The sequence below is a fragment of the Aethalodelphis obliquidens genome, unplaced genomic scaffold (genome assembly GCF_003676395.1).
Source record: "Aethalodelphis obliquidens isolate GAN/ISIS:26980383/991018 unplaced genomic scaffold, ASM367639v1 scaffold13, whole genome shotgun sequence".
NCBI lineage: Eukaryota > Metazoa > Chordata > Mammalia > Artiodactyla > Delphinidae > Aethalodelphis > Aethalodelphis obliquidens.
The window spans coordinates 16,763,174-16,780,647 of NW_020837957.1; positions in this window are offsets into that span (position 1 = coordinate 16,763,174).

Sequence of the window (17,474 nt, forward strand, 5' to 3'; positions counted from 1 at the left end):
GCTGGGCAACACACAGGATGATTGATGGCTTGCCTCTTTTGCTGGGTGCCATCTGTTGAAGAGTACAAGGAAGTAAGTGGATAGAGTGTAAATTTTAAATAGCTTGTTACTTTTATGAAATCAATCAATGTAATAGAACTTAAAAAGTACATGTCTACTTGCCCTCCCAGATTCCAGCCCTTTCCTTCTCCTGTCAAAAATATTTTTGATAAGTAAAAAGAGGACTGATGCCATATGTGTTTTAATATGGTAATTTTTAAAGCTTATATTTTCTTTTCCTTACCAAGTCAAAGAAAAGGAAAAATTTGATTGCATAGATTCTATTTCAAAAATCACTTAAGAAAAGATTTTCAGGACAAGTTACTTCCCATTTTGCAGTTGATTATTTCATTCACTCACACTCCCTGGTGTTCAAAGTTATAACTTTAATTTAGAATGGCAAATGAATAGTCAAAATAAACTAATATCACTGTGGATTTTAGATACCGGGCTTGTAAAAATACCTTGTTATAACTGTCATAGATGGGTCCTTAATTTGAGTAAGCTTTCTTAATAACTTATACGTTTATTAAAACCTGCTTTAATTCCCAACACTTGCAACGCATTTCTTCTCCCTCCCTAGACCTCCTAGAGAAAATAAAAGGATTTTATGTGTACATCCAAATCCACTGTTTAAAAGTCCTAAAGTTGGGCTTCCCTGGTGGTGCAGTGGTTGAGAGTCCTCCTGCCAATGCAGGGGACACGGGTTCGTGCCCCGGTCCGGGAAGATCCCACATGCCATGGCCACTGAGCCTGCGCGCCTGGAGCCTGTGCTCCGCTGCGGGAGAGGCCACAACAGTGAGAGGCCCATGTACAAAAAAAGTCCTAAAGTCATATGAAACATTAAATTAACTTGAGGATATTTTTCAGTGAAATGTCACCAATGCTTTCTATATGAAGAGTACAGTGGAGAAGTCTCATATATTGATGGTGAGGCCCAGCCTATATTTCACAGGAAAATATTCATCATTATTGATGAAGGGAAAGTTGTGTATACATTTCCATAAGGAATTTGCATAAATATCCACAGCAATAGGACTTTAAAATATTCTATGATTTTTTTCTCTTGCAAGTCAAGCTCCTACAATGAATTTAAAATAAGGTAGGTTAGATCTGTGTTATAAAATGAAAACACATATTTTCAATTGCATGGGTTAGAAAATTCTTTCACTCACTTATTGAGGCTGTGTACATTGATTTCAAATATTATAACGAGTCAATATCAGCATTAAGACAGGATTTTAGCAGCTAATGTGTAAAGATGAGCTCAGTACTATCAAAAGAAAATTACAATTTATTAAATTCAATGCAACAATTTATAAGGATTAGGTCCTTGTTAAAAGGCAAAATTTCATTAACTAGATAATTATAGCTAGAGAATAAAAGTTACCCTAATACCTTTAATGAAGTTTTAAATGTATTGCTTTGGGCCTTGAAATAATCAGACAGTATCTTCTATGAATCTGGTTTTAAAAAAAATCTAGGACCTCTTTTTCTTCCTACTCTCAGTGTCTCACCAATGAAATGGAGTTTCTTTTAGATCAATCCTAAAGCTCTTATAATACAGAGGAAAATAATGAAATAATCAAAAATAAGAACTTAGTAAAAATTACAAACCTAACTGTACACCACCAATCTGAAGAGCCAAAAGATATTTTTTTCTAAAGACTCAGTAGTTAAAGACAGAATATTTTTTTAAAGAAATTTTACATGTGAACAGAAATCAAGTTCAAAGCTAGTTCCTTCCCCTTCTAGTGTCAGTAAGAGACTTCCAGAATGTGATCTTGCTTTGACTTACTCCAGCATGTTGGGCTGTGCTGAAATTAAGTTTTATCAAAGCAGTTAATAATACATTAATACATTAATCCAGACCTATCCATTAATTCATTAAATATTTAATATTCATTGAGATTCTCTGCTAGGCAATGTGTCAGTATTTGGGCTTAGAGATATAAAAGACACAGTTCATATATACCATTGGAAATAATTAAAAAAGTAAAAAGAGAAAATAAAAAATAAAATTTCATCCCAAACACCTGAAAAGCATTTTCCTGATCTCTACCCTACTGGCTTGTTACTATTACTGTAAATATACATGTAAATAGATATGTAAATAAATAATTGTTATTCATGTGAGAAGTGGGATTACAGCCTCATATAGAAAACAAACAAATGTGAGATCAATTCCAGTGATGTGCACCTGTTTGTGGTTTCACAGCAGGAGTGTTGTTTGAAAGATCCCATTTGTATGTTCCAAACTGCTGAGCTATGTCTTTTTGCTCTAACCAAAGGAATATGCTGCTTTACGGGGAGGGTAGTAGATAATAGTGGTTGAACCGGAGAAAGCAGTTGAAATGAGGAGGAAGTAAGAATAGAGCCTGGGAGAAAGAAAATAGTATAGCTTTCTTAACAAAGTTCAGGGGTATGGTGGAGGAAGAGTATAAAGCATATACAGGGCTTCCCTGGTGGCGCAGTGGTTGAGAGTCCGCCTGCCGATGCAGGGGACATGGGTTCGTGCCCCGGTCTGGGAAGATCCCACATGCCGCGGAGCGGCTGGGCCCGTGAGCCATGGCTACTGAGCCTGCGCGTCCGGAGCCTGTGCTCCGCAACGTGAGAGGCCACAACAGTGAGAGGCCCGCGTACCACCCCCACCCAAAAAAAAGAAAAAAAGCATATACAAAATTATTCAGATTGATACAAAACTAATAATGAACACATCTATTAGGAGCAGATAATAGCCTAGAATGGCAAAGTTGGAAGAACAGGAGGGTTTTCTGTCTTGCTATTATTTTGTCCCCTTCTATAATGCTTGCGGTGTGTGTATATATATACATATGCACATGTGTTATTAATCAAACTTTCCTTCACAACCTAATTTTAAGAATGCATATAGGTAGGAAGCATTGGCGTGTCCAGTATCGTATCATTTTTAAGTGTCTTGGGCAGTGCTATACCATGATTGTGATATTGTGCTAGCAACTCAGGCTGACAATATAGAACAAGGAGGTCACAAGGAGTGTAAAAACAGACATAATGACAGACAAGGCTCAGAAAAGAACCATTGATGAGAAAACAGATAAGAAAGAACTTCTCTAACAAGGTGATGTGAAATTATGCTAATAAATGAGGAAAAAAAACACATGAATACAGTTAGATCTCTCCAAACACTTAGCAGAACACCTTATGCATAGTAGATGCTCAGTAAATACGTGTCAGCACGTGGGCCTCAGTTTTGGTCATAGTTCTACTCTACTGCACTATGCCAACCACATTCTCCACCCAATTCCCACTGAATCTGAGACCCTGGAACCCTACACCAACCACAGAGAAAGGGATGGGAAGGAGCAAGTGGACTTATTTTATTGTGTTTTTAATTAAGTGATTCCATCCTTTGATTAAAATACTATATTATATTTTGAAAAAATATAAGTAAAATTAAATTATTTTGCAAGTGTATTAGTAAAATATATTGAGATCAAAATTATGATTTTAAGGAAATCGAGATTTTTATTCACAGATAGAATTATTTCTGTTATCAACAAAAATAACATTTAAAATTTTGTGTTGGAAATGAACTTTGATTATAGTGTGCATATACTACACGAAGAAACAAAGCATGTTTTTAAAAATTTGACATGATGCAAAGACAAAGTAAGTTCATTCTTAAAAGGTAGAGAGGGAACATTTCAACAATGTGTCCAATAAAAGAGATATGACAACCATAAAAGTGCTCGATGTGTGTAGCTACAGGGCTTTATGAATAGATGATGTTTATGGACACTGAAAACATTGTTTAAAGGAGTGTAATGACTCTCGAACTTAAGGCCCATTATTAAGCAAAATGGAGACTAGAGAAATGTTCTCAAAATGCAAATTGACTTTACTAGTTTAAGATCTCGAGTCCTATTCCTTAAGACATTAAGAACTGAACTGCAGATAAGATTATGGATTATATTACCCGTTTAAAAAACATGTGTCATTTAAATACATAAAACCAGATGACCCAAATTAAGTCAATCTAATTTCTATGACACATCCATTTTCTTTCCAGATGTTTCAATTTTCAACTGAATAATTTCTGGCAAGGTAACTGTGAACTACTGGTGTTATTTATGTATTTGTTAATTTAGTCATTTGTATATTTAATCATTTATTTTACTTTTAGCTGAATAATGAATTTTAACAATAACTTTTGGCAGGCTATGTAAAAACACTCTGACATATATATTTGCAAATATATATCACCAAATGCAATTGTAGGACTAATGTTGGAATTGAGTAAGAAGCTGTGCATTCTTTGTGCCAGCTGAAGCTAAGACGACAGGCTTTATTTCAATTTAAATAAAACCTGAAGGTATTGCTGTGAAAATCTGGCTCAAGCTGTCTGGCGTTCTGCCTAGAAGAGAATCTTTGATAGTGTTCTTCTTTAGACTATATTAGCTTCGCCAGTTTTTCTTAGTTAACATTAAAAATTTAATGCTCCAAACAGTATAATTCACCTGGATTTTGCAATTGTTTCATCTACCTCCCTCCTTCCTCCCTCTTCTGAAAGTTCATTCAAATCAAGATTCTTGAATTCACAAAATGAATCATCTACACTTTGCTGACAGTTCTCCTTTTTGAATTCAATATTGTATTGTCATTCAGAACTGGGAAGCCCCATGTAATTACTTGCTACTACAGAACATGGAGCTCAGGGTAATAAATATTCTTAAAACCTAATGGGGACCTTTTAAAAATGTGTTTCTTAACTTTATTTTCATATAAGTTTTCAGAGGCTGGGGATTATTAGTCAAAGTGAAAGGTGGATTAAGAGGCATTTGTAGGTTCCAATCTGCTTATGATAGAAAGTCTGCTCTATAGGAAGAAAGCACTCCCTCCACAAAAGTGCTTAGAACGTATCAATGAAACAAAAAAAAAATCACAACCTCAAATAGACTAGCTTTTCACTTCTTGTTTGGAGCTCTTGGATTGTCATGTCCTGATGTTTGAGCAAAGTGATTTTGCCACACCCCACAGCCACAACTTCTTGGGAGTTGCTGTTCTTCATACTGCATTCTATAGCCACCCCCTTCTAAGATGCCTTTAGAGAAGGTCACTCATAGATAATAAAACATTTCAAAAGCAAAGTTATTGAATTAATTTATTTGTGAATGTCTTTTGATAGTGTGATGAGGCCCTGTGAGTTGCTTAAACAGATCCCTCAGTTATTCAAAACCATCTCATGTCTTACTATCTGCTCAATTCCCTTTGGTCTGCATTTAAGACAACTCTGTTGCTCCCTTTTTCAGTGTGTTGTGGATAAAAACCATGAGAGTTCATCAAATATTTTATGTTTACTATGTATCTAGGGGTCTCTTCCAGTTTTGAAAGGAAAACTTCAGTTAAAAATTTAAAATTACCTTTGATTTCTCACCTTTTATCTGATAACTTTTGTTTCTGCTCTAAGATTTAGCTTCTGTCTCCTTTCCTTAACGGAGTAAGTTTTCAATATAACAATTGCTGATTTACCCCTTAGTCTACAATTAGTTTTCTCTTAGTATTGCATTGCTTAAATTCCCTTTCCTCATTCAACTTACCTGGCTTCTTTGCAATTTTTTCAAACTTTCTGCAACAAAGGTTTAGTTACCACTCACTGCATGCTGGATATTATGCTTTGGTGCTACAACAGATACACTTTTAGTGACTATGGTTTTTTGTTTGTTTGGTGTGTGTGTGTGTGAAATAGTAAAAATGTGAAATAAGTCAAGGGTTTTCATGTGTTGCTTCACCATTTTGTTTTGTTGTTTTTTTTTTTTTTTTTTTTTTCTGGCAGTGAAAAATGCCTTAGCTTCTCCTAATCTGAATGGTCAAGGCTATAAATACTCTTTCCAACCAAAAAGTATTTCTTACAAGAAGAAAAGTACTACAGATTGCAGGTTAAGTATGGAATTTTCTTGTAGGTTATAAATATGGGTAACAGATATAACATAGACTTTTATACTCATTTGGAATAAACAAATAAGGATTTGTTTTAATTCAGAGTTTAATAATTGAATGCAACAAAATGTTGGCAACTTAATTAAAATAAAGGAAGATACTGAAGTTCTATCTAACGGAACGCTATTTCCATCATATTTTTAATCAGCCTCACAGGATTGCCAATCAGCATTTTTAAATGGTAAATATTGTAGAGCAGTTCCTTCAAAAGCATTACCAGAGAAAAGGATTTCAGTGTGGGTAATTCATTTGGAAGCATGGCAAACGAATAAGGAAATGAGAAAAGGTTATATTCTACAAGTGATATCATCAAGAAAATGAAAAGGCAATTTATTGCATGGGGTAAAATATTTATCAGTCACACATCTAATAAAGAACTTTATGCAGAATATACAAAGGACACTTACAACTCAATAATAAAAAGACAAGTAACCCAATTAAAAAATGGAAAATGTATTTTAATAGACACTGCCCCAAAGATATTCAAATTATCAATAAGCACATGAAAAGATGCTCAACATCAATAGTCATTAGGGAAATGCATATCAAAACCACAATGACACACTACTTCATATCCACTAGAATTGCTATAATCGAAAGGACAGACAATAACAAATGTGGACAAGGATATAGAGATATTGACACTCTTATACATTGCTGGGAGGAATGCAAAATTACGCAGCCACTTTAGAAACCAGTCGGGCCATTTCTCAAAATGTTCAACAGAATGTTACCATATGACACAGCAATTCCACACCTAGGTATTTATCAACGAACAATGAAATCATAAATCCACATAAAACCTTGCACATAAATATTCACAGAAGCATTATTCACAATAGTCAAAAGTGGAAACAACTCAAAAGTCCATCAACTGATGAATGGATAAATAAAATGTGATACATATATCTACGTAATGAAATATTATTTAATAATAAAAAGGAATGAAGCTCTGATACATGCTACAAAAGGGTGGAATCTTGAAAACATTATGCTAAGTCAAAGAAGCCAGTCATAAAAGGATCACATACTGTATCTTTCCATTTTTCTAAACTGTTAGAAATCTATAGAAACAGAGAGTAGATCAGTGTTTGCCTAGGGCTGGGGGCTGTAGAGAAAATGGGTAGTGGCTGCATTTTGTGACAACAACAATGTCCCAGAACTAGATTTTGTTGATGGTTGCTCAACTTGGAAAACATACTATCAAAATTTTAAAAACAACAACAACAAAAATTATATTGAATTGTATACTTTAATTAGATAAAATGTATTATACGTAAATTATATCTCAATAAGGTTGTTTTGGGTTTTTCTAAGTAATTGTGAGTAAATAATAGCAATTACTACACTCAAATTTAATTAAACCCAGAATAAAAACATTAGATATTAATATAAAGAAATCTTATTCTTAGCAGCTTGTGATTTAAATATTTTACAGTAGTTCTTCTATGTATAAAGCTAAGGTCTAAAACAATATAAATACATTTGTAAATATCCAAACAATTTCACTTAGAAGCCCCATCATTTATAATTGTATCCTTTAGTAAACTATCCTATACAATTGCAATAATGGAAATCCCAGTGAAGTCTAGGAAACTGTCAAGGACAGTGGTTTGCTGGGTTCTCTATCATTTTTTAATGGACCCATGGACAGGACAAGTAGACCAAAGTACAATCACACATCGTCACAATCTGCCCTCTACGTATAGAAAGGCAGGGGAACATCAAAAGCTGCACTGTCTTGCTTTGGCAGTGTTTTCCCAGGATGTCTTTATGCAGTCTTCTCATATACTAGAGCCTAGGGAAATAACAAGATTAATCATCTATGGATTACTACATGAACGTGCTTCTTCACTGAAAATCATAAGCAAGTCTAAAATACACCACAAGAAATTCAATACAAAACTCTGGTAAATCTAACATTCTATCATTGTCTTAGAAAACACTCTCCTTCAGGCATACAACACTAATTTGGTCTGCCTGTAAATTTAGGCTTAATTTTGACATCTAAGACTTTAGGACATGAAGCTAAAACCCAGGGCTGCCTAATTCATCTGTAATCTGAAGCCAAGGGCAGAAGACTACATCATGAGCTATTGTGGAAGAAAAAGCTCAAGTAAATCTCCTTAGAAATTTTTTCTCTCCATTTTTTTCAGGGATTCTCACAATCTTACCCAACAATAGATACACATGTGTTGATGAATAAACATCATATGCAAGCCTGCAATTTCCCTTTTAGAACTTAAAAACTTCCAAAAAGATAGTAACCTCTGCATTAAAAAAATATTTTTTTTCATTTTTTTAATCTTTTGCAAATAGTAAGCAAAGTTACTTACGTAATTCCATCAAGTTCTTGCACTAACACCAAAATGATAAACTCGCAATGATTGATTTTTTAAAAATTATTTTTAATTACAGAGTGGAATTTAATTGGTTCTCTGTCATAATTAACATATGGCTCCTTCAAGTAAGCACGGTGTTTCTGTTCAGTAAATAACACTATGTTCAATAGAACAATTTATTCTAATATGGAAATAGCCTTAATTATGCTGTAATATTATGTCCAACAGCATATATAAGACCATGCTTCTTAACCAATACAGTAGGATGACAGAGAAGAAACTACATAGTGAACAACCTTATTCATGTATTTATTTACTTATATCTGCTGCATTCCCTAAAAAGGATTTGTGCCTACTTATAAAAAGCTTGTGAGTGGGCAAGGAGGGTTTGTGAAGCAATGTGAACACTTTAAATTTGAAAAGAAAAAAATGATAGAGTAAAGATGTAATGTTTAGAGCAGGTTGGCTGATGAACACAGATCTTATTTTCACTGGAATCTTATTCAAACATTATCCATGCCAGGAGGTAAATAATCATCAAGGATCCATTAGACAAATCAGGTGTCAGTGAAAGCTTTCAGCAACACCTTGGCAATCCTAGAAATCATTTTTACATCAGGTTTGAAAGAAATAGATCCTGTCAGCACTTTCCTTCAGCTCCCTAACTGAAAGAGTGGGCTGCTGGGAAGAAACTTAAATTGGTCCTGTTGCTTTAAATATAATAGTGACAAGATTTGTCTTTCTAAAAGTGCCATCTCTTGACCTTGAATTTCACAAACTTGAATTAACTTCCAGCTACAAAGTGCTTGAACAACTTTGTGATGTCTCAACTCCTTAGTTTTCTCTCCTAAAATTGGTGACAATATATATTCCATCAGTAACACAACACAATAGCGTGAATACAAAAAAAGTGTAACTAGCAAACTGTTGGTGTAGGTTATTAAAATAATTTACTTTTACAAAACTATTTACTTTCTGTAAATTGATTTCATGTGCACCCTCGAAGCAACTACAGGAGATCTAAAGAGAAGACCCATAGATTAGAAAACTTGCTACAGCCCATATTGTACAGGAGAGCAATAGAGATAGAGGGTCCCTCTCTGCCAGTCACTTAATTATAAATTAGCATTTGCACCACTTTAGAGTCTATGAAGGGTTTCATATACAAATATATCTGTTAATTACCTCACAGCTCTGAGAGAACTTTAATATATCCATTTGTAGATAATAATAGCTGCTGAAATGTCTTAAGTACTTAAAACCTGGCATTGTTCTAAGCACTGTACATATGAAAGTATTAACTATTTTATTATCACAACAATCCTATGGGGTAGACATTATAATTCCTCCTACTTACAGATGAGGAACTTAAGTAGAGAACTACTAACTAACCTGATCAAAGTCATCAATTTAATAAACAGGAGATATCAAAGCCAGGACCCATGCTCTTAAGTGCTGGATGGCTTCTCTGCGGTACAGGTGAAACTAAGATTCAAGCTGCAATATCTCATATAAGCTCATTAGCTGGTCTGCATTAAAAGTCTACAATCTTAACTTTGAATCATTTTGCCTTTCTTGAAAGCAAAGTGTTTGTGTGTATGTACATAATGTTGTCATTAAAATGAGAATTAATGAGGAGGGGAAATGGCTCCATTGATATGATTATAATGAAAATGATATATAGCATTCACATTTCCAGCCAGTACACATTCTGATTTTCTCAAATCTTATATGAGAGTATATAGTCCTCTAATGTAATATTAAAAGTAATGTAAAATACATAAAAATCTTTATCTTCCAGAAAATGTAATGTTTTATGTTTAGTTTATGCCCTTTGACTGGTTTTTTACATCAAATTTTTTTCCTGGAAAATCATGCCATTTTTCTTGCTTCTAGTTACTGGTTCAGTAGAAGTTGCCTTTTTGTTATGTAATTATATTCAATGTTTAATTATTTCCCAAAAAGTATAAAATAATCTTAAAAAACAAAAGATATTCTTAACAAATTCTCAACACTCAGATTAAAGCAATTGTTTTAAATGTTCAACAAGTACTTGGTCCAAAATACATACAACTATGAGAATATGATGATATTTATTTAAAAATAAATAAATATAGGCACTGTCATTGGAAGCAATTTTAGTATATCACTTGAAAAATATTCCACTTAAAATTCTGTTTTACCAAGTTGGTTGATTTAATCCTATTTTATATTCAGATAAACTAGCTGTTATTTACTGTCTGCATACTAACTCTTCCACAGGCAAATACAATTCACTTTTTTTGACTTTCTCCCTGCTGAGTTAGTCCACAGTTATTGGCAAATCAGAAATGGAAATAAGCCCATCTAAACAAAGGTAATATAGATTGAACTAAAATTTGTAAATTATTTCATAAAACAAAGGACAAAATATCTGCTGAGAAGATGTTTGTTTACTACTCAGAGGTTCTATACCTTACGCACACAGTCTGACGTTGATCATGCCATTTTCCTCCAGTGGGATGGATGGCTAAGAGGTCAGAGGCCAATCTACAACTATAAGAATGTCATTAACTTGCAGAAAGAAGGCAGTGGGAAAGGTAGTATTGCTCTTCCAGAAAAGTGTATGTAGTAGCTTGTTAAGCTCAACAATTTAGGTTAACGTAGCAGAAAAACTCGGTAATCCCAAGTGAATCTTTGGAGGAAACCCTCATGGTCATAGGGGGTTTCTTTCGGTAGACCCAACAAATGGTATATGTAAAGCTTGGTCTCCAATGCTGTTGAATCTGGAAAATAAACCTATTATCTGGCTCGTTTCCTAGAAATAGGAGAGAAAAAAATGTTGTCTGTTTCTGCTGAAAAGATTGAGTAGGAGAAAAAGCAACTGAAGCTCACAAGCTTTTTTCTATAATTTTTGAATAGACACTGTAGTTCTTTATTCACCTCTGTCAAGTTCTCCCTTCCCTCCCTTTGTGATAAATGCTGCTGTAAAAGGTATAAAGAAGAAGCTGGCATTAATCTTGTTATTCCTGGTTTTGGAGAGGCACAGACACAAACAGGTTAGATGAAATTATTAAAAAAAAAAAAAAAAAAAAAACCTCCATCTGCTAAATCAAAGCTGGGTATCTTCTATCCTGTAGAGGAATTACAACCAAGATCTCAGTTTCTATAAGGAAGGATCCGTGAGTCTAGAAAGCAAAACGATTCTCCCAAACCAGTGATGTTTAAAGGTTGAAAGGGTTATTGGTATCCACACTAGATCTGATCTCCTATTTCCAGAGTGGATGGGCATGACTGGAGATCCAGGAGCTCCAAAAGATAGATAGTAACCTCAAGAAGGAAAAATATTTTCTGATAAACATTTCTCTATAGACAATGGTGACTTCAAGCCACTAACAATGCAGTGTGCTCACAGGTGAGAAATTTTCCACCTTCTCGGTCAGATCAACTTTTACTTGTAGTTCAAAATTTTTTTTTAGATATTGCAGTGTGTTGAATAATGTTTCCCCAAAATCATTGTTCACCAGAAGCTCAGAATGTGGCTTTATTTGGAAATAAGGACTTTGCAGATATAATTAATTAAGTTGAGGGGGAGGCTAAATTCAATGACTGGTGTCCTTGTAAGAACAGGAAAGAACATGCAGAGAAACATATAGGGAAGAAAGTCATGTGAAGATGAAAGCAGAGATTGGAGTGATGCAGGTGCAAACCAAGAATTGCTGGGAGGCAACCAAAAGTAGGAACAGGCAAGGAAGGATTCTTCCCTAGAGCCTTCAGAGGGAACATGGCCCTATTGACACCTTGATTTTGGAATTCTGACCTCCAGAACTGAGAAAATAAATTTCTGTTGTTTTAAGTCACCTGTTCTGTTGTAATTTGTTACAGTTGCCCTAGGAAACCAATACAGACCTTATGCCATGTCTTCAGTGAAGTCTTCTTTAACTGTCCCCTGCTTCATCTCACTACCCCAGCTGATCTAGAGGCGTATTCCATGTTATCACATGTTATTTCTTTCTGTCATATTTTAATGAAATTTTCAATTTATTTGAATTTAGTTTCATAAAACTGTAAGATAATTGAGGTCATAAATTTTGTCTCCTTTATTCTTACATTCCCAGAACTTAGATTGGGAACAGATAGTCTAAATAAACACAGAATGAATGGCTGACTTTCTATTGTAATTGAATCATTAACTACATTATTTTGAGTGTTTTCTATATATATCCACTGAGATTAGCATTATCTTATTTAATTCATAGTAAATGTCATCATCATCTGTACACAACAATTATTGATCAAGCTAGGTGCTGAGAATACTATAAACCAAACAGACATGATCCTTGACTTTAAAACAATCTAATAGCATGGATTGAAAAGAAAAAAAAAATATCAAAGCTTAGAGAAATGAGGCAACTTGCCCTTTGTATTCAAACTAAGGTCAGATGGATTCCAAAACTTTTACTTTTAACTACTTGGCCATCAGTGTCTTTCCCCAAGAAAAGGCAATCCTTTCTATGTAAATTTCCATCATGTTTGGAAAGAGGTTGCCAGTACTAACTGGTAAGTGCTGGCATTGGGTTTCATGTATGGCTAAACTGTATTCATATGGTGGCTGTCAAATTGTGCTATGTATGATAATCACCAGAGATTCTTTGGACCCACATGGAAGAGGTCTGGGTTGAAATTCAAAGATGCATCTTTTTAACAATCTTATTGGTGATTTCGATTTCAGCTATGCCTTTAAGAAACACAAAACTTCTGGAATTCTAAAGACACTCTTAAAGGAACATGTGATGTTTGTTCCCATCTATATATATCTTTGTTTGTACCATTACTATACCATGGAATGTGTTATCAATTTTTCTCTACCAATACCAAAAGATGTTCTTCAAATTCATGTTCAATTCTCACAAATTTTCTTAACTATTTCAACATCACACTAATCATTTCTGCTCTGATTGCATAACACTTATGCAATTGCAATTTTGTTCTATTTTTGCCATTTTTCCTCCTTTCAAATGACCCAGCACCTTTTGATGCACATGATTGATATTAAACACCTTACTTTAAATAAAAGTTTATTCAAACTAATTTTGGAGGACTACAGGTAAATAAATTCAGTAAACTAAATATTCATTGATAATCAGCTACCTAGGAATATTTTCTTTTCTATCAACTTAGTGATACTGTTTTATAGAAATTGTTCTAACAAAAAATGTAGGAATTATAAAGCATTATAACTAGTATTGTGCCTGTTTCAAAAATATTCTTGAAAAATTTAGTATTCACACATAATTTTCTTTTGCCTGAGGAGGCTGTTAATCCCAAGTAATATAACTGTATGTGCTAAGAGTGTTTCCAATTGCATATATATATATATATATATATATATATATATATATATATATAAAACCAAAGACCGTAGTAACAGAAAGTTTCATTAGTTCATATTGATGACATAGGTAAAAAAATAGAGTGCTTAGAAGAATCTTGGTGAGACTGATTTCTTCATGAACAGCTTGGAAAGCAAGTCCCTTTTAAATAAAATATTAATAGTATAAAATATATTGTATATTGAATATTGCATCCAGACTGAATTTTAAAATGTGGGTTTCGGGCTTCCCTGGTGGCGCAGTGGTTGAGAGTCCGCCTGCCGATGTAGGGGACACGGGTTTGTGCCCCGGTCCGGGAAGATCCCACATGCCGCGGAGTGACTGGGCCTGTGAGCCATGGCCACTGAGTCTGCACGTCCGGAGCCTGTGCTTCGCAACGGAAGAGCCCACAACAGTGAGAGGCCCGCATATCGCAAAAAAAAAAAAAAAAAAAAAAAAGTGGGTTTCATTGACATTAATGAGTGGCAGGGGTGGGAAAACTTTTCTAATTAAAAAATGTATACTGTTCTTTATATATCTACCCTTCCATCAGTCAGCCCTCCTGAACCTTGGTTTAAAAAATTGATTTTGCTTTTGCACTCTTAAATACAAATAATGATCTCCTTTTGCTTTCCACCCACAGCTGCAGAATCCCACCTGGATTACTCTAGTGATTTATTGAAAATGAGCACACTGGTCTTCCTTTACCCTTCCTTTCTTGGCTCTATAAAGGTACTTCCTGGACCCAACTCCAGCAGCAGTATCTGATATTTAAAACTCTATGGAGACTGAGTCTCCCTGGTTGAAAATAAATTGTCGCTCATTTTGGTCAAGCTCAGTTGTTTTTCTAGAACAGGACTGAGCTTCATGGTGATGTCATGACCGCTCAGTTCCTGGTGGAAGAAACTGATTGATTGATCTTGCTCAGAAAGTCAGAGGAGCAATGCACAAAGCATAAAACATGAGCCAGGATGGGATTCCTGGGCTGACTTTGAGCCAAGATTTAAATCCCTGGCAAAAAGGAAAACATGACAATTGTGATAATAAGTGCCTTTGTAGGGTGGCTTCTTCAATTGTAGCAGGTCGTGACACAGAAACACTCTAAACACCATGTATCAGGTAAAATAATTGCTGCTAGGCCACTTACAGAAAATTCTGAAAAATAGATTTCTTCAAAAAGCATATCATCTTTCTTAAGTGCAATATACCTAATTTTTAAAGGCATCTGTCCAACTTTGTAATTTCTTGCATACTACCCAGTTACTAAACATGTATAAACGAGAACATTTTCAAATAAAATGGCTCACAACCAAAAAACATCTCTCCCAACTTATGATGACATTGAAATTTTTAGATGCAGAAGTTGAATCTGAAAAAAGCATTTGGGATTGCCTCTTCCCATATGGAGAGCAAGGATATCAGAACTAATCCCTAAGGCTGGTCTAATATTTCACTCCCTCACTTACTGATTTGTTCATCATCTCTCAAGTGAAAGGCATGTATTAGAGCTTGGGGCCACAATGGTGAGTAAAATATTCCCCACCATCAAGAGTTAGTCAACTATATACTAAGGAATACTTAATGCAGTTCGATGAATATTATAATATAGATAGAGACAAATTGCTATGGGCACATATGAAGAAAGTTCCAGTATTATCCACCACTGTGTAGAAACCTGTATGAGGAGCACCTCACAAAGGCTGGAGTAGGTGATGGGGTCAGAGAAGATTTTCTTTAGGAAAAGAAAAATTGCTGTTTCACAATCATCATCCAATTTACTATGAAGCCCTGTACCTTTACCAGACTGATTAATGTTAAATTAGCCCTTTTATAATTCTTCTAAGATTTGCATTTCCATTAGACATCAACAGAATGTTTTTTGTTTGTTTGTTTTTGTTTTTTTTGCGGTACGCGGGCCTCTCACTGTTGTGGCCTCTCCCGTTGCATTTTCTGTGTTAAAACATAAAACCTGATTTGAACAGATAATAGTAATTCTTTTTTTTATTTTAATAAATAAAAATATTTCTTTTTTCAGGGCAAGAATTTGCAACTTTACTCAGGTTGAAGTTTTCAAAAGGCAATTGGTAGTATCCGATGAATCCTCCAGGATACCTAAATCTCTACTTTTTTTTTTAATTTTTAAATTTTTTTTATATATCTTCATTGGAGTATAATTGCTTCACAATGCTGTGTTAGCTTCTGTTGTTCAATAAAGTGAATCAGCCATATGCATCCATATATCCCCATATGCCCTCCCTCTTAAGCCTCCGTCACACATGCCCAATCCCACCCCTCTAGGTGGTCACAAAGCACAGAGCTGATCTCCCTGTGCTATGCTGCTGCTTCCCTCTAGCTATCTAATTTACATTTAGTAGTGTATATATGTCAATGCTACTCTCACTTCGCCCCAGCTTCCCACTCCCGTCCCCTCCCCGTGTCCTCAAGTCCATTCTCTATGTCTGCATCTCTTTCTTTTTTAACATCTTTATTGGAGTACAATTGCTTTACAATTCTGTTAGTTTCTGCTTTATAACAAAGTGAGTCAGCTTTACATATACATATATCCACATATCTCATCTCTCTTGCATCTCCCTTCCACTCTCCCTATCCCACCCTTCTAGTAGTCACAAAGCACCAAGCTGATCTCCCTGTGCTATGTGGCTTCTTTCCACTAGCTAGCTATTTTACATTTGGTAGTGTATATATGTCATGCCACTCTCTCACTTCGTCCCAGCTTAACCTTACCTCTCCCCGTGTCCTCAAGTCCATTCTATATGTCTGTATCTTTATTTCTGTCCTGCCCGTAGGTTTTTAGAATCTTTTTTTTTTTTTTTTACATTCCATATATATATGTTAGCATATGGTATTTGTTTTTCTAATTCTGACTGGCTTCACTCTGTATGACAGACTCTAGGTCCATTCACCTCACTATAAAAAACTCAATTTCGTTTCTTTTTATGAGTAATACTCCATTGTATATAGGTGCCACATCTTTTTTATCCATTCATCTATCAATGGACACTTAGATTGCTTCCATGTCCTCGCTATTGTAAATTGAGCTGCAATAAACATTGTGGTACATAACTCTTTTTGAATTATTGTTTTCTCAGGGTATATGCCCTTTAGTGGGATTGCTGGGTTGTATGGTAGTTCTATTTCTAGTTTTTGAGGAACTTCCATACTGTTCTCCGTAGTGGCTGTATCAATTTACATTCCCACCAACAGTTCAAGAGGGTTCCCATTCATCCACACCCTCTCCAGCATTTATTGTTTGTGGATTTTTTGATGATGGCCATTATGACCTGTGTGAGGTGATATCTCATTTTAGTTTTGATTTGCATTTCTCGAATGATTAGTGATGTTGAGCATCCTTTTATATGTTTGTTGGCAATCTGTATATCTTCTTTGGAGAAATGTCTATTGAGGTCTTCTGCATTTTGGGATTGAGTTGTTTGTTTATTTGATATTGAGCTGTATGAGCTGCTTGTAAATTTTGGAGATTAATCCTTTGTCAGTAGCTTCATTTACAAATATTTTCTCCCATTCTGAGTGTTGTCTTTTTGTCTTGTTTGTCATTTCCTTTGCTGTGCAAAAGCTTTTAAGTTTCATTAGGTCCCATTTGTTTATTTTTGGTTTTATTTCCATTTCTCTAGGAGGTGGGTCAAAAAGGATCTTGCTGTGATGTATATCATAGAGTGTTCTGTCTTTTTTTTTTTTCCTAAGAGTTTGATAGTGTCTGGTCTTACAATTAGGTCTTTAATCC